Source organism: Pteropus medius, unplaced genomic scaffold (genome assembly GCF_902729225.1).
Source record: "Pteropus medius unplaced genomic scaffold, Ma_sr-lr_union100, whole genome shotgun sequence".
Classification (NCBI taxonomy): domain Eukaryota; kingdom Metazoa; phylum Chordata; class Mammalia; order Chiroptera; family Pteropodidae; genus Pteropus; species Pteropus medius.
In genome coordinates this window covers 1,236,209-1,249,136 of record NW_024341893.1, presented here as the reverse complement: position 1 = coordinate 1,249,136, position 12,928 = coordinate 1,236,209, and the positions used below count along the sequence as shown (strand labels likewise).

Here is a 12,928-nt window from a genome sequence, read left to right as displayed (position 1 = left end):
AGAGAGAGAGACCAAGGCAACATACCAACCGTACAGGTCCTGCATCTTGACTGGGTCCCGAGTTGGCCATTTCCTTTGAGCGCACTCTTTGTACGCTCATGCTGGTTCCCCTTGCTTGCTCCTTGCTATTCCCACACGGCTGGTGTCCATAGCTGATGGGGGTGTGCTTCCCGTTATAAAGGTAGGACTGTTTTTCCTCCAGGCCTCTGCCCTGAGTTGGAGCATGAATGGGAGCTTTGTGTCTGGGCGTGGGGCTTGCCTATCCTCCAGCCTCACCTGAGGGTGGGTGAGAGGCCGGGGACCCCATTCTGGCTGCCCCTCCCTTCCTCCGCGAGGGCCAGAATAAGACGGGCTATTTTCAGAAGCCAGCACCCACCCTACTTACCGCCTCGGGCTGTTGGAGAGCTGGATCTGTTTAGGGCACCTCAGTTCAGTTCTTGTTTTCCTTCAGTGACCGGTGGATGGGCTGGGGCCAAGGGGAGGGACTAGGAGAGCGTGCAGGATGCTTTGACAATCACCTGAGCTTGTCTTGGTTATCTTTTCTCACTCCTGCCTACGCCCTGCAGCCCAGGAGATGCTGGGCTCCCCCTCTTCCCCAGAGCTCCCTCCTGAATGCAACGACCTCTTCACTCTGATCCATGTCCCTAAGCCTATACCTGTCTGTCTAACAGAAATGTGTTGAAATCTCTCAAGTGTGGATGGTCTCTGCAGTAGGCTGCATAATGGCCCCATAAAGATATCCATGACCTAATAATCTTTGGAACCTGTGAATATGACCTTACAGGGCAAAAGGGACTCTGCGGATGTGATCGAGTTAAACAAACAAACATACAAACAAACAAACTTATCCTGGATTATCTGGGTGGGTCCTGAATAGAATGGCGTGGTCCCCATAGAGGGAGACTGGAGGAGTCAGTCAGAAGGATGGCAATGTGAAGTCGGGAGCAGAGATGGCATGACGTGCTTTGAAGATGGAGGAAGGGGCCACGAGCCCAGGAATGCGGGCTACCGCTAGGAGCCGAAAAGGGCCAAGACACGGATTCTCCACTAGGTGGCTCCGGAAGAAACCAACCCTGCCAACACCTTGACTTAAGCCCAGTGGAACCGATTTTGGACTGTAAAGGAAGAAATTTTGTTGTTTTAAGCCATTAAGCTTATGGTAATTGGTTATAGCAGCAACAGGAAACTGAGACAATCTCCTTTTCAATCCCTTTGCTGGTTCCCTTCTTGATTCCGTTACTTACGCGAGTGAGAGCGTATAAGCGTCCCCTAAGGTGCAATGACAGTGGGCTCTGGGGTCAGACTTCATTTCTTGGTGACACTTCTGATTACTGAGTGACCCGAGACACTCGGGTCTTGCTGTGTTGTCAGTTTCCTTATGGAATGAAGGTCAAATTAGACAAGGCAGAAGTCACAGGCCGGCGGCCTCCCGTTTATATCACAGACACGTTCTGTTTAGCTTTCAGTGTTTTAAAGTTTCTCCTTGTACTTATTTTGAATAGGAGACTATATTTACATTGTATGAAAATTTAAAACTATGATAAAGGTTTCCAGGACTAATCTCTCTTCTACCACTGCCCTCAGCTACCCCAGTTTTTCCCTGGATTCTTGGAGAGGTTTTCTGTACATATACGAGGAATTTTACACACACACACACACACACACACACACACATCAAACAAACAATAACATACCGTACACTCCCTGTTTGATACTTTGCTTGGATCGTTTGATATATTTTGGTGATTTTTCCATATCACCGCATAGAGTTACCTTATTTTTCTATCGTCTGGTTGTAGCTGGTCTTTTTCTCTTGTCTCTTACTGTTTTGTTATTGCAAATGGTGCTGTCATATACAATGTGTGTCATCATAATAGACATTTCTAGAAGTGGAACTGCTGGGTCAAAAGGTATGTGCATGGCTATAATTTTAAAAAGAAACAATAACAAGTGTTGCTGAGGATGTGGAGAAATTGGAATCCTCCCACACCGTTCGTGGGAATGTAAAATGGTGCAGCCGCTTTGGAAAACAGTCTGGCGGGTCCTCAAAAAGTTGAATTTAGAGTTACCTTACTACCCGCAATTCCTATCCTAGGTATACACCGAAGAGAAATGAAAGCATGTCCACATAAAAACCGGTACACAGGTGTTCATGGCAAGATCATTCATAACAGCTAAAAGATAGAAACAGTTAAAATGCCCTTAAACTAATGAATAGCTAGATAAACTCAAGGTGGACTCTCCATACAGTAGAATATGATTATCAGCCACAAAAAGGGACGAAGCACTGATTCCTGCTACAACATGGAGGGACCTTGAAAACACTGTAAGTCTAAGGAGCCAGACACAAAAGGCCACGTGCTGTGCTGATTCCATTAAATGGAGTGACTAAAATAGGCAAATTAATGGAGACAGAAAGGAGATTAGTGGTTGCCAGGGCCCGGGGGGATTACAAACAATGGGGTGACGAGAATGTTCTGGAATTGGATAGTGGTGATGATTGCACAACGCTGTAAATATATCAGAAACCTCTGAGTCATACACTCAAAATTGATTAAATTTTTGTGTGAATTATATCTCAATAAAAAAGAGATACTTTAAAAAAGGTAGATGCATAAAATTTTGTTAGCTGCTGCAAAATTACCCATTACTCACCAGAAATGTGCGAGAGCAGCCGTTTTTCCACACTGCTGGACTCCCCGACAACCCTGGGACTTGCGTATGGACAAGAATACTAATTAATCTTTGTTCTTTGATGAAATCGTTAAACAGTGATTCTTTTGAATCAGATTCTCTTACCATTTAAACACTCCTTCCAAGGCAATCACTTAAACCCTTCCCAAATCTAACAGCAGGTGCTTGCAAAGGTTGTAACCACCTTAACAAATGCACGAAGCAGCTGCGTGGTATTATGATGACGACAGGGATAATTCCTTGTGCTGACACATGTCACAAATGTGCTGACACTATGGACTTGCGTTTGTGTCTTTATTATCAATATGCCAGTTTGTATTCTTCTTTCCCGTTGGGAGCATTTGACTCGCCGGACGCAAGGAAAGCATCAGGGTTACCGTCTCGGGAGCTGCCGAGGTTTTAGATGTTGGTTTCAGAAACGGGGCCAGGTTCAGGATGGCTAATGGTTCAGGGCTAATGGTTCAGGGCCAGTGCCGAGACCAGGGAACACTGACTGTTACTCAGAGACTGAGACCGGCTCGGAACAGGCAGATGGGTTTGGTTGGTGGCCCCGGTCGTGCGTTCCCCAATGTCACACGCGTCCTGAGCATCTTCTCACACAGTGCAGGCTGGCCTGCCTGCTCCGCGCTCTTGGTTCTGAGCAGGACCTGTTTCTATTCCGTTAAATCCAGAGCCTTTGATCAGTGTGGCCTGATAAAGCCCCAACTTTTCTATATTTTGGTAAAATATACATAACATGACGTTTGCCAGTTTAGCCTTTTTTTATGGGTATGAGGCAGTGGCATTAGTTGCATTTATAATACTTCGCGACCATCCTCTATTTCTCAATTTTTTTTATCACTTCACACAGAAACTCCGTACCCGTTAAGCGGTGACTCCCCTCCGCTCCCCCTCCCCTTCCCGGTCACCACTGGTCTGCTTTCTGTCTCTATGCATTTGCCTATTCTAGATATTTCATGTAAGCAGAATCTTACAATATTCTTTCTTGTCTGTCTTTTTTCACGTAACACAGCGCTTTCGATGTCCACCCACGTGGCAGCATGTATCAGCACTTCATTTCTTTTTATGGATGAATAATATTCCATTGGACAGATGTACTGTATTTGTTTATCTCTCATCAGTCGATGTGTTTGGTTTGTGTCAACATTTCGGCTATGGTGGCTAAAGCTGCTATCAACATTCACCTGCGAGGATCTGATTCGGTCCCTGTTTTCAATTCTTCTGGGCGCGTATACACCTAGGAGTGGAACGGCTGGGTCGTATGTTTGTGGGAATTCTGTGTTTACCTCTTTGAGGACCAACCAAACTGCTTTCCAAGAGGCTGCACCGTTTTACTTTCCCACCAGCAATGTACGAGGGTTCTAATTTCTGCACATCTTTGCCAAACACTTATTTTCCTTATGATTATGATTATTATGATTGCCATCCTATCAGGCGCGAAGTGGTAACAACCCTACCTTTTATTCTCATGAAACATTAAGACCTGAAATATCAAGCCGCATCCCATCACGTCTGGCGATTCAGTGTGTTAACAAACGTTTTCGATCTTTGCCTAAGAAGGGAAAAAGGGCAACTCATTCTAGTCTTACTTTGCATTTCTCTTGTGATGAGGAAGTTGATCACCTTCTCTTGTGTTTAAGAATCATTTTCTTTTCTTTCCCCCTGATTTGTCTGTTAATCAATCTTTGCCCACTTTTCTGCAGTTATGGGTCATATGCTCTGCTTTTAAAATGACGCATTGGTTGCAAACGCTGAAAAACCACAGGGGTGACGTCACATTAAAAATCCGATTTTCCAGTTTCTCTTGGAAATGGAAAGGTTTGGTAGCCCTGGCCGGCACTCAGGTGGCAGGCAGTGAGTGGTAGAGAGCCTGCTCCGTAGGGTACATCGTCTCCCGCTGTCACGGTCCCCACCCTGAGCTGTGCCATGCTTGGGCCCATCACCCATCGCAATATCTGCCTGGCCTTGTGGGCATTTGTGGTGGCAGCTCTTGGGATAAACTTTTCAAAGCTCTTAGCCTAGTGCCTAGCCCTACAGACCACTATTTTGCGAGCCCTTAGAAGAGAAAAAAAAGTCCTCAAAACAGAGCTGGCCACTCTCACTGTAGTGAAGGCCATGAAGGGACATTAATAAGTTAGAAACAGGGTGATGCCGTGCGGACTTGGAGGGCAGAGAGTGTAAATGAAGACACATTTCGGATAAAGAAAAATCTGAATGCAAAAGGAAAGTTGCAGATCATGGGGTTCAGGACACGCTACCCCACAATAGGACACGCTATCCCACAATATGACACCTTGTTCTAGTGAATATTTTAAGCTGAAGGAGTTTGAGAAAATGACAGAAGCAGGAAGGTCACTCTGACCTCCTCTACTCTTCCCTCGTCTTCCCTGGACCAGGTCCTGAAACTTCACGTGGGAGGTGCCCGCCCTGTGCCCGGAGGAGGGGGCACCCATGTCTCTGAAGACAAAGGGAAGACAAAGGGCTTCCTGTCCCCTCGTTTAGGATAATTACCCAGACTCCTTACCCTGTCTGGTTCCTCCGCGGCTGCCCACTCCTTGTCAAACCCAGCATAAAAATACCCCGGTCCACTTCTTCTGGGCTTCATTTTCTTAAGAAGGCTGCTTCGTGACAGAAAATTTACATAAACGTGTATGCTTTTCTCCTGTTAATCTATCTTCGTCAGTTTAATTTTGAGATCCAGCCAGGGACCCTAAGAAGGTCAAGGAAAACTTTTTTCCTCTCCTGCACAAGATTTTGAGGGATGAAGAGCACAAAAATACAGAGATAAGTACAGGTATAGATACACATGCTCAGGTGCAGATAGAGTCAGGCAGGCAGCAGGCGGCCAGACTGGCAGAGCTGTAGTCACACATACATAGAATAAGCACCAAGAAAATATCCTCGGTGCACGCACCACCCGGAGAGACCCCTGTGGGCGGGGCCTCGCTGGGCTCGCTGCTTTGCTGGTAGAAGCGCTGGCGCCGATGTCAGTCGCGGGGAGTTGGCCCTGGAGTTAGGAGGGCAACAGCGCCACGTGTGTCCACTCTCCCCCTCCCGCAGCCCCACGTAAATCTCCCATCAACGCGCTTTAGGATCACCTGTGGCAGCTGCCACACGCTCACTGGTTTGAAACAACACTCATGTATTCTACCGTTCTGGAGGTCAGACGTCTAAAACCAGTCTCACTGGGCTAGAGTCCCGGCATCCGTGGGGCTGCCATTCCTTCTGGAGATTTGAGGGGAGAATCTGACCCTTGCCTCCTCCAGCTCCTGGAGGCCTCTGGCACCCCTTGGCCTGTGGCTGCCTCGCTCCAGTCTCGGCTTCCTTAATCATAATGCCTCCTCCTTTTCTGCAGTCAAATCTGCCCCCCTTATAAGGATACCTGTGATTACATGTAGAGCCCACTGGGATAACCCAGGATAATCTCACCCCCTCAGGACCCTGTAAAGTCCCTTTTGTCATACAAGGTAACATTTACAAATTTCAGAGATTGGCACCTAGATAATGGCACATTTAGCCTACCACAGACCACAGTTCTTTTATAATTCTAGTAGCCATCATCTTAATAGTCATCACACTGTGATGTTCCATAATTATTCACTCTAGAACCTTATGTGTCAGGCACTGGGCTAAGGGCTCAGCATTACACTATTTCATATAACCCTTCCATCAACCCCCTCAGGTAGGTGCCGTCACCATCTCCAAGACACAGGGGAAGACAACCCAGGAAAGGGAGCAGCCGGGATCCGATGCAGCAGCCCATAGCCACCATCCGGGGCTGACCCGTCCACGAGCCTAAGAACCCAGGCTTCCCTCAGCTGCCCCTTCCCTGGGCAGAGGGTGGCTAAGGCCTTGTGTGCCTTGACTTTTGTAAATTCATTCATTGAGGTGTTGGCCCCTCCACGGACTCCTGCCATCCTCTGGTGAAGCTGGCCGCCCAGCAGGAGAGGCCGTGCCGCACTGGAGAATGGAGACTGGGCTGCCCATGGGTGCTGGCGTGCTGCGGGACTCCCTAAAGCCGTGGGCTCAGGGCCAAACAAATCGTTCCTCCCGGGAAACACAGGGTATAGTTTTCTCCAGGGCAGCGTGTTTGCCAAACATCAAGTGTCCATAACCTGGATCTCTTTTGAGGGTCCAGGCTTAAGAAGAAAGGCAGCCAGTAGCTTTTGTTTGGGGTGCCAGGAGCCCAGCCGTAGCCAGACGGATGTTGGCCGGTGAGAAGACAATTTGAAAAAACATGTAAGAATCTAGTCTTCCTAATTAATACTTTTCTGGGGACAAGAAAGAGAAGAGCGGTGTTTCCATCGATATGGGTAACGTAAAGAAATCTAAGATGGTCACCCTGTCTGGGAGGAATTTTTCCAACCACCTCTCCCTGGAACCCTACCTTTCCCGCACCCACGAAACAAAAGACTGCCAAGTATGCGGAAGTAATTGATGTATAAATCTACCTGCCTGCCTCTGTTCGGGGCTCAGACTCTGGAGAGTGACTCCTCTGAGCCCGCTGGTGTAAATAAACCTCCTTTGATTCTTAGTTTGCTGAGCGCCGCTTGGTTCTTCCGGTTACATGGGCCAAAATCCGCAACACCATGACTGATGGCGTTGCCCTGTGACAGGAGACAATGCACATTCATTAACCATCGTAATATATTTTTTGGGGAAAAAAACCTAAAAATCTGTACCAAGCATACCAACTCTAAGATCTCGGTTATCATTGATCAGAATGAGGCTAATTTAAAAAAAAAAAAAAAAAAAAAGAGGGTATTGATTATGTGGGGATTCCGGAAGAGCTGAGATTTAGCCGTTCTAACAGAAATCCAAGTTCAAAGTTTAGTTTGCTCTTCCTATTTCCCTCCAGGCTGATAAAAGGACTCCGCTCTGCGAAGTCAGTCAGAGGCCTCGGTGCCTTCCAGGCGTTGGTCTTGTCTAAATGGTCAGATGGCTTGTCACCACTACCACATCCCTACGCGACTAGGCCTGGCTGCAGAGGACTGTGGGAAATTTAGGTTAAGATTCTATTACTACTGTATTAGTTAGCTACAGTTGTGTAACAAATTATCTCCCTCATCCGCCCCCGCTCCACCCTGCCCAAAAGCATAGTGACTTAAAACAACAAACATTTATTATCTTACATTTTCTATGGCCAGGTGTCTGGCGCCTGTGGCTCAGGGTCTCTCCCAAAACTCCGAGTAAGTGGCTCGGAGCTGCAGTCCCCTCAGTCAGGCGGTGACGACGATTCTTTTCCCAGCTCACCTGCACGCCTGTCGCAGCCTCAGCTCCTTGCCAGCTGTTGGCCAGAGATCAGTCCCTTGCCACGTGGGCCTCACCGCAGGGTAGCTCCCCGTGTGACTTCCCTGAGCAAGACAGCAAGTGAGAGAGAGGCTGGCCAAGCCACACAAAACCTCAAAGTCCTGCCCTGCCCCTTCCCCCGCCCAGCGTGAAGCACCTACCACCCGCCGGGCACTCTTCCTGGGTCCTGCTGTCACTGAGCTGGGGGGGGTCATAAACAAGATCAGAGGCGACCCTGCGTGAGACCAGAAGTGGGGGTGCAGGGGGGGCACCAGAAGTCACAGTCCTTTTGTAGCCTAATCTCAGAAGTGACACCCGTCACTTCTGCCATTTTCCATTTTTTTCAAAGCGAGTCATTGGGTCCAGCCCACACTCCAGAGGCGGGGTCATCGGGGTCATCGCAGAGGCTGCCTTCCATAAGCATGGACTAAGGGAAGATGGATTTGGGGGGAAACCTTCATGAGCTATGGCTGGCACCATTTCCCTAAGGGGAAGTCAGAAACTCACACTGCTGAGGGGGATGGCTTCCAGACACCAACACGGGCCAGTGTCTGAGTAAGCATTCTGGTGTCACTGGGAGAGACATTTGCGCATGGAAAAGACCGATTCCTTCATGTTTTAAATGAATCTTCAATGTATTAAAGCTACCAATTAAAAAAGCTGTGTTCCTGAAGCTTCAAATTTCTCCTTCCAAATATTATTCTATTTATAAATATAGGAAATTTAAACAGTCACTTTCAGGGAGGTCTTTGATTAATGTTTGACCAACAGTTTCACACCCCATTTGGAATCTTAGTTAATTAAATTCCTTTAAATGTTCTGCTCTCACAAATTTAAACTGTTTGATTTTCTTCAGAAACTCAACTGAAGCTTCTAAGGAGTGAAATCTTTCCAAGTTCTTAACTGTTATAATAAATTACAAGAGTATCCAGATTTTTCGAACATTACAGGATCGTTTAGTCATTTAGAAAAATTCTCTTTCACGTTTCCATGAAAAATGACAAGTCTAAAATAAATGACTCAATTACCCACTTTATGTTGAAAGACTTACATTTATAGGATAAATTTGTCACATTTTCTTTTATGCCAAATTCTCTTAAACATTACAGATACTTCGAATATCAATATCCCAGATGTCTTAAACATGACACACAAGTATTAATTCTATAGATTCGATTGACTTTCTCTCTCTTTATAATAGTGAGGCTTCCTTACAACTGGGCATGAATAGACACTTTTATGGAAAATTTTATTAATGAAGTAAATTCAATTCTTGGCCAGAGCTTGAGTCAAGAAGGGAGCTCTGACTTTCCAGTTATGAATAAACAAGAAACCGCTGAGCTCTTTTTAAATAGTTGCCATGACAAAGGGGCTTCACGGGCTACAAAGTTTTGGTCATCTGGCCCGCGTCCCGGCCGGTGAACCATTACCTCACATTTGTACCGTTTCACAGCCAGTGAAATCGGAGGAAGTCTGTGGGCCTGGCCGGCTCACAGCTGGCCTGGCGTCAGCTGGTCTGTCTACCGCCCAGCTCTGTTCTGCATTCTTTCCTGAATCTCGCGGTCTGGCTTGCCCTGTACAACCCCCCGACATAGTTAAATGACATCTGGTGTGCTGATGATGCCGAAATATCCCTTTGCCTGACTGCTCCCAGCCAGGCTGAAGTCAGGGGCATGACCCAGAGATGAACAGGGTGGTCTGGAGGGTCCCTTGGGCATCCAGGATCTGGGATGGATCAGCTCTCACGTTGAGTCAGTGGAATGTAGGGAGGGTGCGGTGCTGCTGGGCTCAATTTCTTAAAGACCGCAGAGGCCCCGTGGCCTGGAGGAGGAAATGCAAGGGGGCCACTGTGGAGATCAGATAATGGGCTTGTGGAGGGGGCAGTATCGGGGGTGGAGGGGTGGGGGGACTGGAGGCAGACAGCAGAAGGAGGCTGGCCAAGCCCCACAAAACCTCAAAGCCCTGCCCTGCCCTGCCCCTTCCCCCGCCCAGCATGAAGCACCTACCACCCGCTGGGCACTCTTCCTGGGTCCTGCTGTCACTGAGCTAAGGGGGTCATAAACAAGATCAGAGGTGACCCTGCCTGAGACCAGAAGTGGGGGTGCAGGGGGGGCACCAGAGTGGGGCGGACTCTGCATATATTTTGAAGGAAAGAAACGGGGTTTGCTGTGGGATTGGAGGCGATGTGACCGAAGGGGAGAGAAAGGACCCTTGAGGATGGCGAGCGGAACAGGTTCGGAGGGGCGTGGTCTCAGTTCTCTTGGGGCACGTGCGGAACTTCAAGGCACTGTCTTTCTGAATTTGTAGCCATTATTCGAGCAAGAAATACCTTTTCCACAACACTATGCAGATAAGTAGACAGAGTTTCTCACAGCCATATTTACCCATACTATGTGCAGTGTTCTCTGATAAATCAGTTTTTAAATTGTATTTCATTAAAAGAAGTGAAAATTGTGACATCGATGAGTCACAGCCTGAGAATTGAAAACCGCTGTTCTAGGCTCTAGGTCCTCAAGACTTAGCTTGAGCTTAACACCGCCCTAGGGAAGTCAGGGAACCTAGGACGACCGCGAGGCATTCAGGGGTGCTCAGGTGACTGGAGGGGGGACGCGGTGGTAGCTGGGGAGACCATGTCAAGGTGGGAGAGGGAGCTGAGCATCCTGAGGGCCCCTCCAGCGATGACGATGTTTTTAGGGAAGAGTTCAAGGGCAGGGTCGCTGAGCCAGTGTGAGAAAGTGTCGGGGACAGGAATGGCTGGGCAGCAAGGGTTATGGGGTGGTCAGGGGCCAGCACCCCTGTTATTCTCTACTCCTGCAGAGGTCTGCCTAGATCCGTGACATGGAGAGAATGACACATGGGGGACAACTCGCCAGAGTGAGTGACATCTGTGGCCCTGAGCGGGGGAGGGGGGGGACGTCACTTGCAAAATTCTTCATCTTTAGCAGGAAACGAAACGGGACATCTCTTGCAGAGTTAATCTTTTTAGTAAACCTAGTTAAGTTTTCTTCCCTCCTTTCTTCAGAAAAAAGGCCCTGTCCCTCAAATCCTGATAATTGCCCTGGCGACTCAGATCCTCTGGCTATTGATAAGGGTCATCAGCCCATTGTTAAGCAGAAATGGTGTTAAGCCAGGCAGGGCCCTTTGAGTTCCCCCCTCTGAGGGGGGAGGGGGGAACTTTAAGCCAAAGGTCTTTCTTTTTACTCTTTAAAAAACGTATGAACCAAGCCTGTTTCCTTTTACTCACTTAATAGGCAAATCAATAATAGAAATTAATAGAGGTACGATTTAAATAATAAGTTTGTATCTTTTCCTTGTCTAGGGACTGAGATGGCACTTCAGCAGGAAACCCAAGACCCCGCCCCGACTGAGGCAGGAAAGGAAAGAGCTCCGTGAAACCCCTGTAGGCAGAGACTACGGGCCTTTCTCAGCAGGAAGCAGATACGGAAGAAGAGACCTCCCATCCTCAACATCCATATTAATAATAAGGGAGTTCATGACTTTTCAGAAAGAGGTAGGCAGGCAATTTAGTTAGGGGGTTTCTGGTCCGCCTCCAAAGACACTGAGGTCATCCTATCCTAGAAGGGGTCGGCCCTAATCTGCCCATAATTAAGTTAGCCAGAAGGCATTTTTTAACTCACACGAAGAAACCAGTAGGCAGAGATTTAGGTACCAGTTTAAGCCAGTCACTCGCACCTGTGCAATGAAGACCCCAACGACCTTCGACTCACCTGAGTCTCATACCATCATTATAATACAATGCATATGCCTGGAAGTTCATTAATATCATTATAACAGACTGAATTCTGGGAACAAACATGCGCAGAAGGCAAAACGATGAATCACTGAGTCCTGTCAATCTTAGTTGTCAATCAAGGTAGCCCACTCTATAAATAACCACTCACAGCAAAACGGGATAAAAACCCTGAAGGCTTTGTTACCAGGCCTTCTGAGCCACGCTTCTCTTGCTCAGGCCCGCTTCCACGTCTGGAAGTGGACTTTCCTTTCTAATAAAACTTTTCTTTTCCACCATATTTCGGTGTCTTGCCCAGTTCTTTGTTCGAGACATCAAGAACCTGGACTGCGCGCCGGGAGAGGACCTCACTCTCCGGTAACACCCCCACCAGCCCTAGATCCAGCAGCTCAGTTATGCCCTCCCTCACGGAGCCTGGCTGTTTCTCTCTCCCCTGCACCAGCCTAAGCATGCTGGCCTCAGCTACAGGATCTGTAGCCACACACACACAGGCAGAAGTGGAACGGGAAGGCCACCCGGCAGACTCCCCACCCCGGAACAGAGTCACATGGCCGCCTTTTCTGCCGAGGAGGCCGTGAAAGCAAGCATCTAGCAAAGGGAACACGTCTGCCGTGGCTGATGGACTCCAATTCATCTCAGAGGCCGGCCCATTGCTGCACTGAAAAAATATCAGGGCTCTTTAGCCAGAGAAGGGAAGTGGTCAACGAGTAACAGATCTGCCACAGTAGGACCAAGGGTGGCACTGCAGTCTTTAACAATGGCGCAGCATGGCAGGGTCTGGTCATGATGACAAAGCCTGGTCTCAGAAGCTCCCCATCTGCCCCTTTGATTATGGGGAGGTGAGGACGACCCGAGGAGGAGGGAATGGGAGGAGGGAATGGGAGGAGGGCACTTGGCGGCGGAGATTCGCCAACCCACGTGGGGCGTTTTCATAGTTAAGCAACCTTTTTGGCTGACAGAGGGGCCCTGCTCCGGAACCCCACGAAGGAGATCAAGAACCCAGCCCTTGCCCCGCGTTTGCTCTGGGATCCCCTAGGGACACTCAGGAGAGCGGAACGTCAGCATTTTGCACATGAGGAAAAGGCGCAGAGAAGGGAACTAATTTAAGATGCTTAAGAGGAGACGCGGCAGCTTCTTAGCACTGAGCACGTGCTTCTACTTTACATATAACAACAAACAACAACAACAACAACA

The 12,928-nt window shown here is 48.3% G+C and overlaps 2 long non-coding RNA genes across 2 annotated transcripts; one reads left to right on the top strand and one right to left on the bottom strand.

The window, feature by feature from the left end:
* Nucleotides 1–107: 107 nt before the first annotated feature.
* LOC120596170 (uncharacterized) lies at nt 108–10,152 on the bottom strand. The gene is made up of 4 exons (XR_005651096.1): nt 9,990–10,152; nt 7,827–8,048; nt 7,082–7,301; nt 108–5,436 (listed from the first exon to the last, which is right to left on the bottom strand). It is a non-coding gene; the product is annotated as an uncharacterized LOC120596170 (long non-coding RNA).
* Nucleotides 9,996–12,014, top strand: LOC120596173 (uncharacterized). The gene is made up of 3 exons (XR_005651097.1): nt 9,996–10,216; nt 10,801–10,857; nt 11,303–12,014. It is a non-coding gene; the product is annotated as an uncharacterized LOC120596173 (long non-coding RNA).
* The last annotated feature ends 914 nt before the right edge of the window (nt 12,015–12,928 follow it).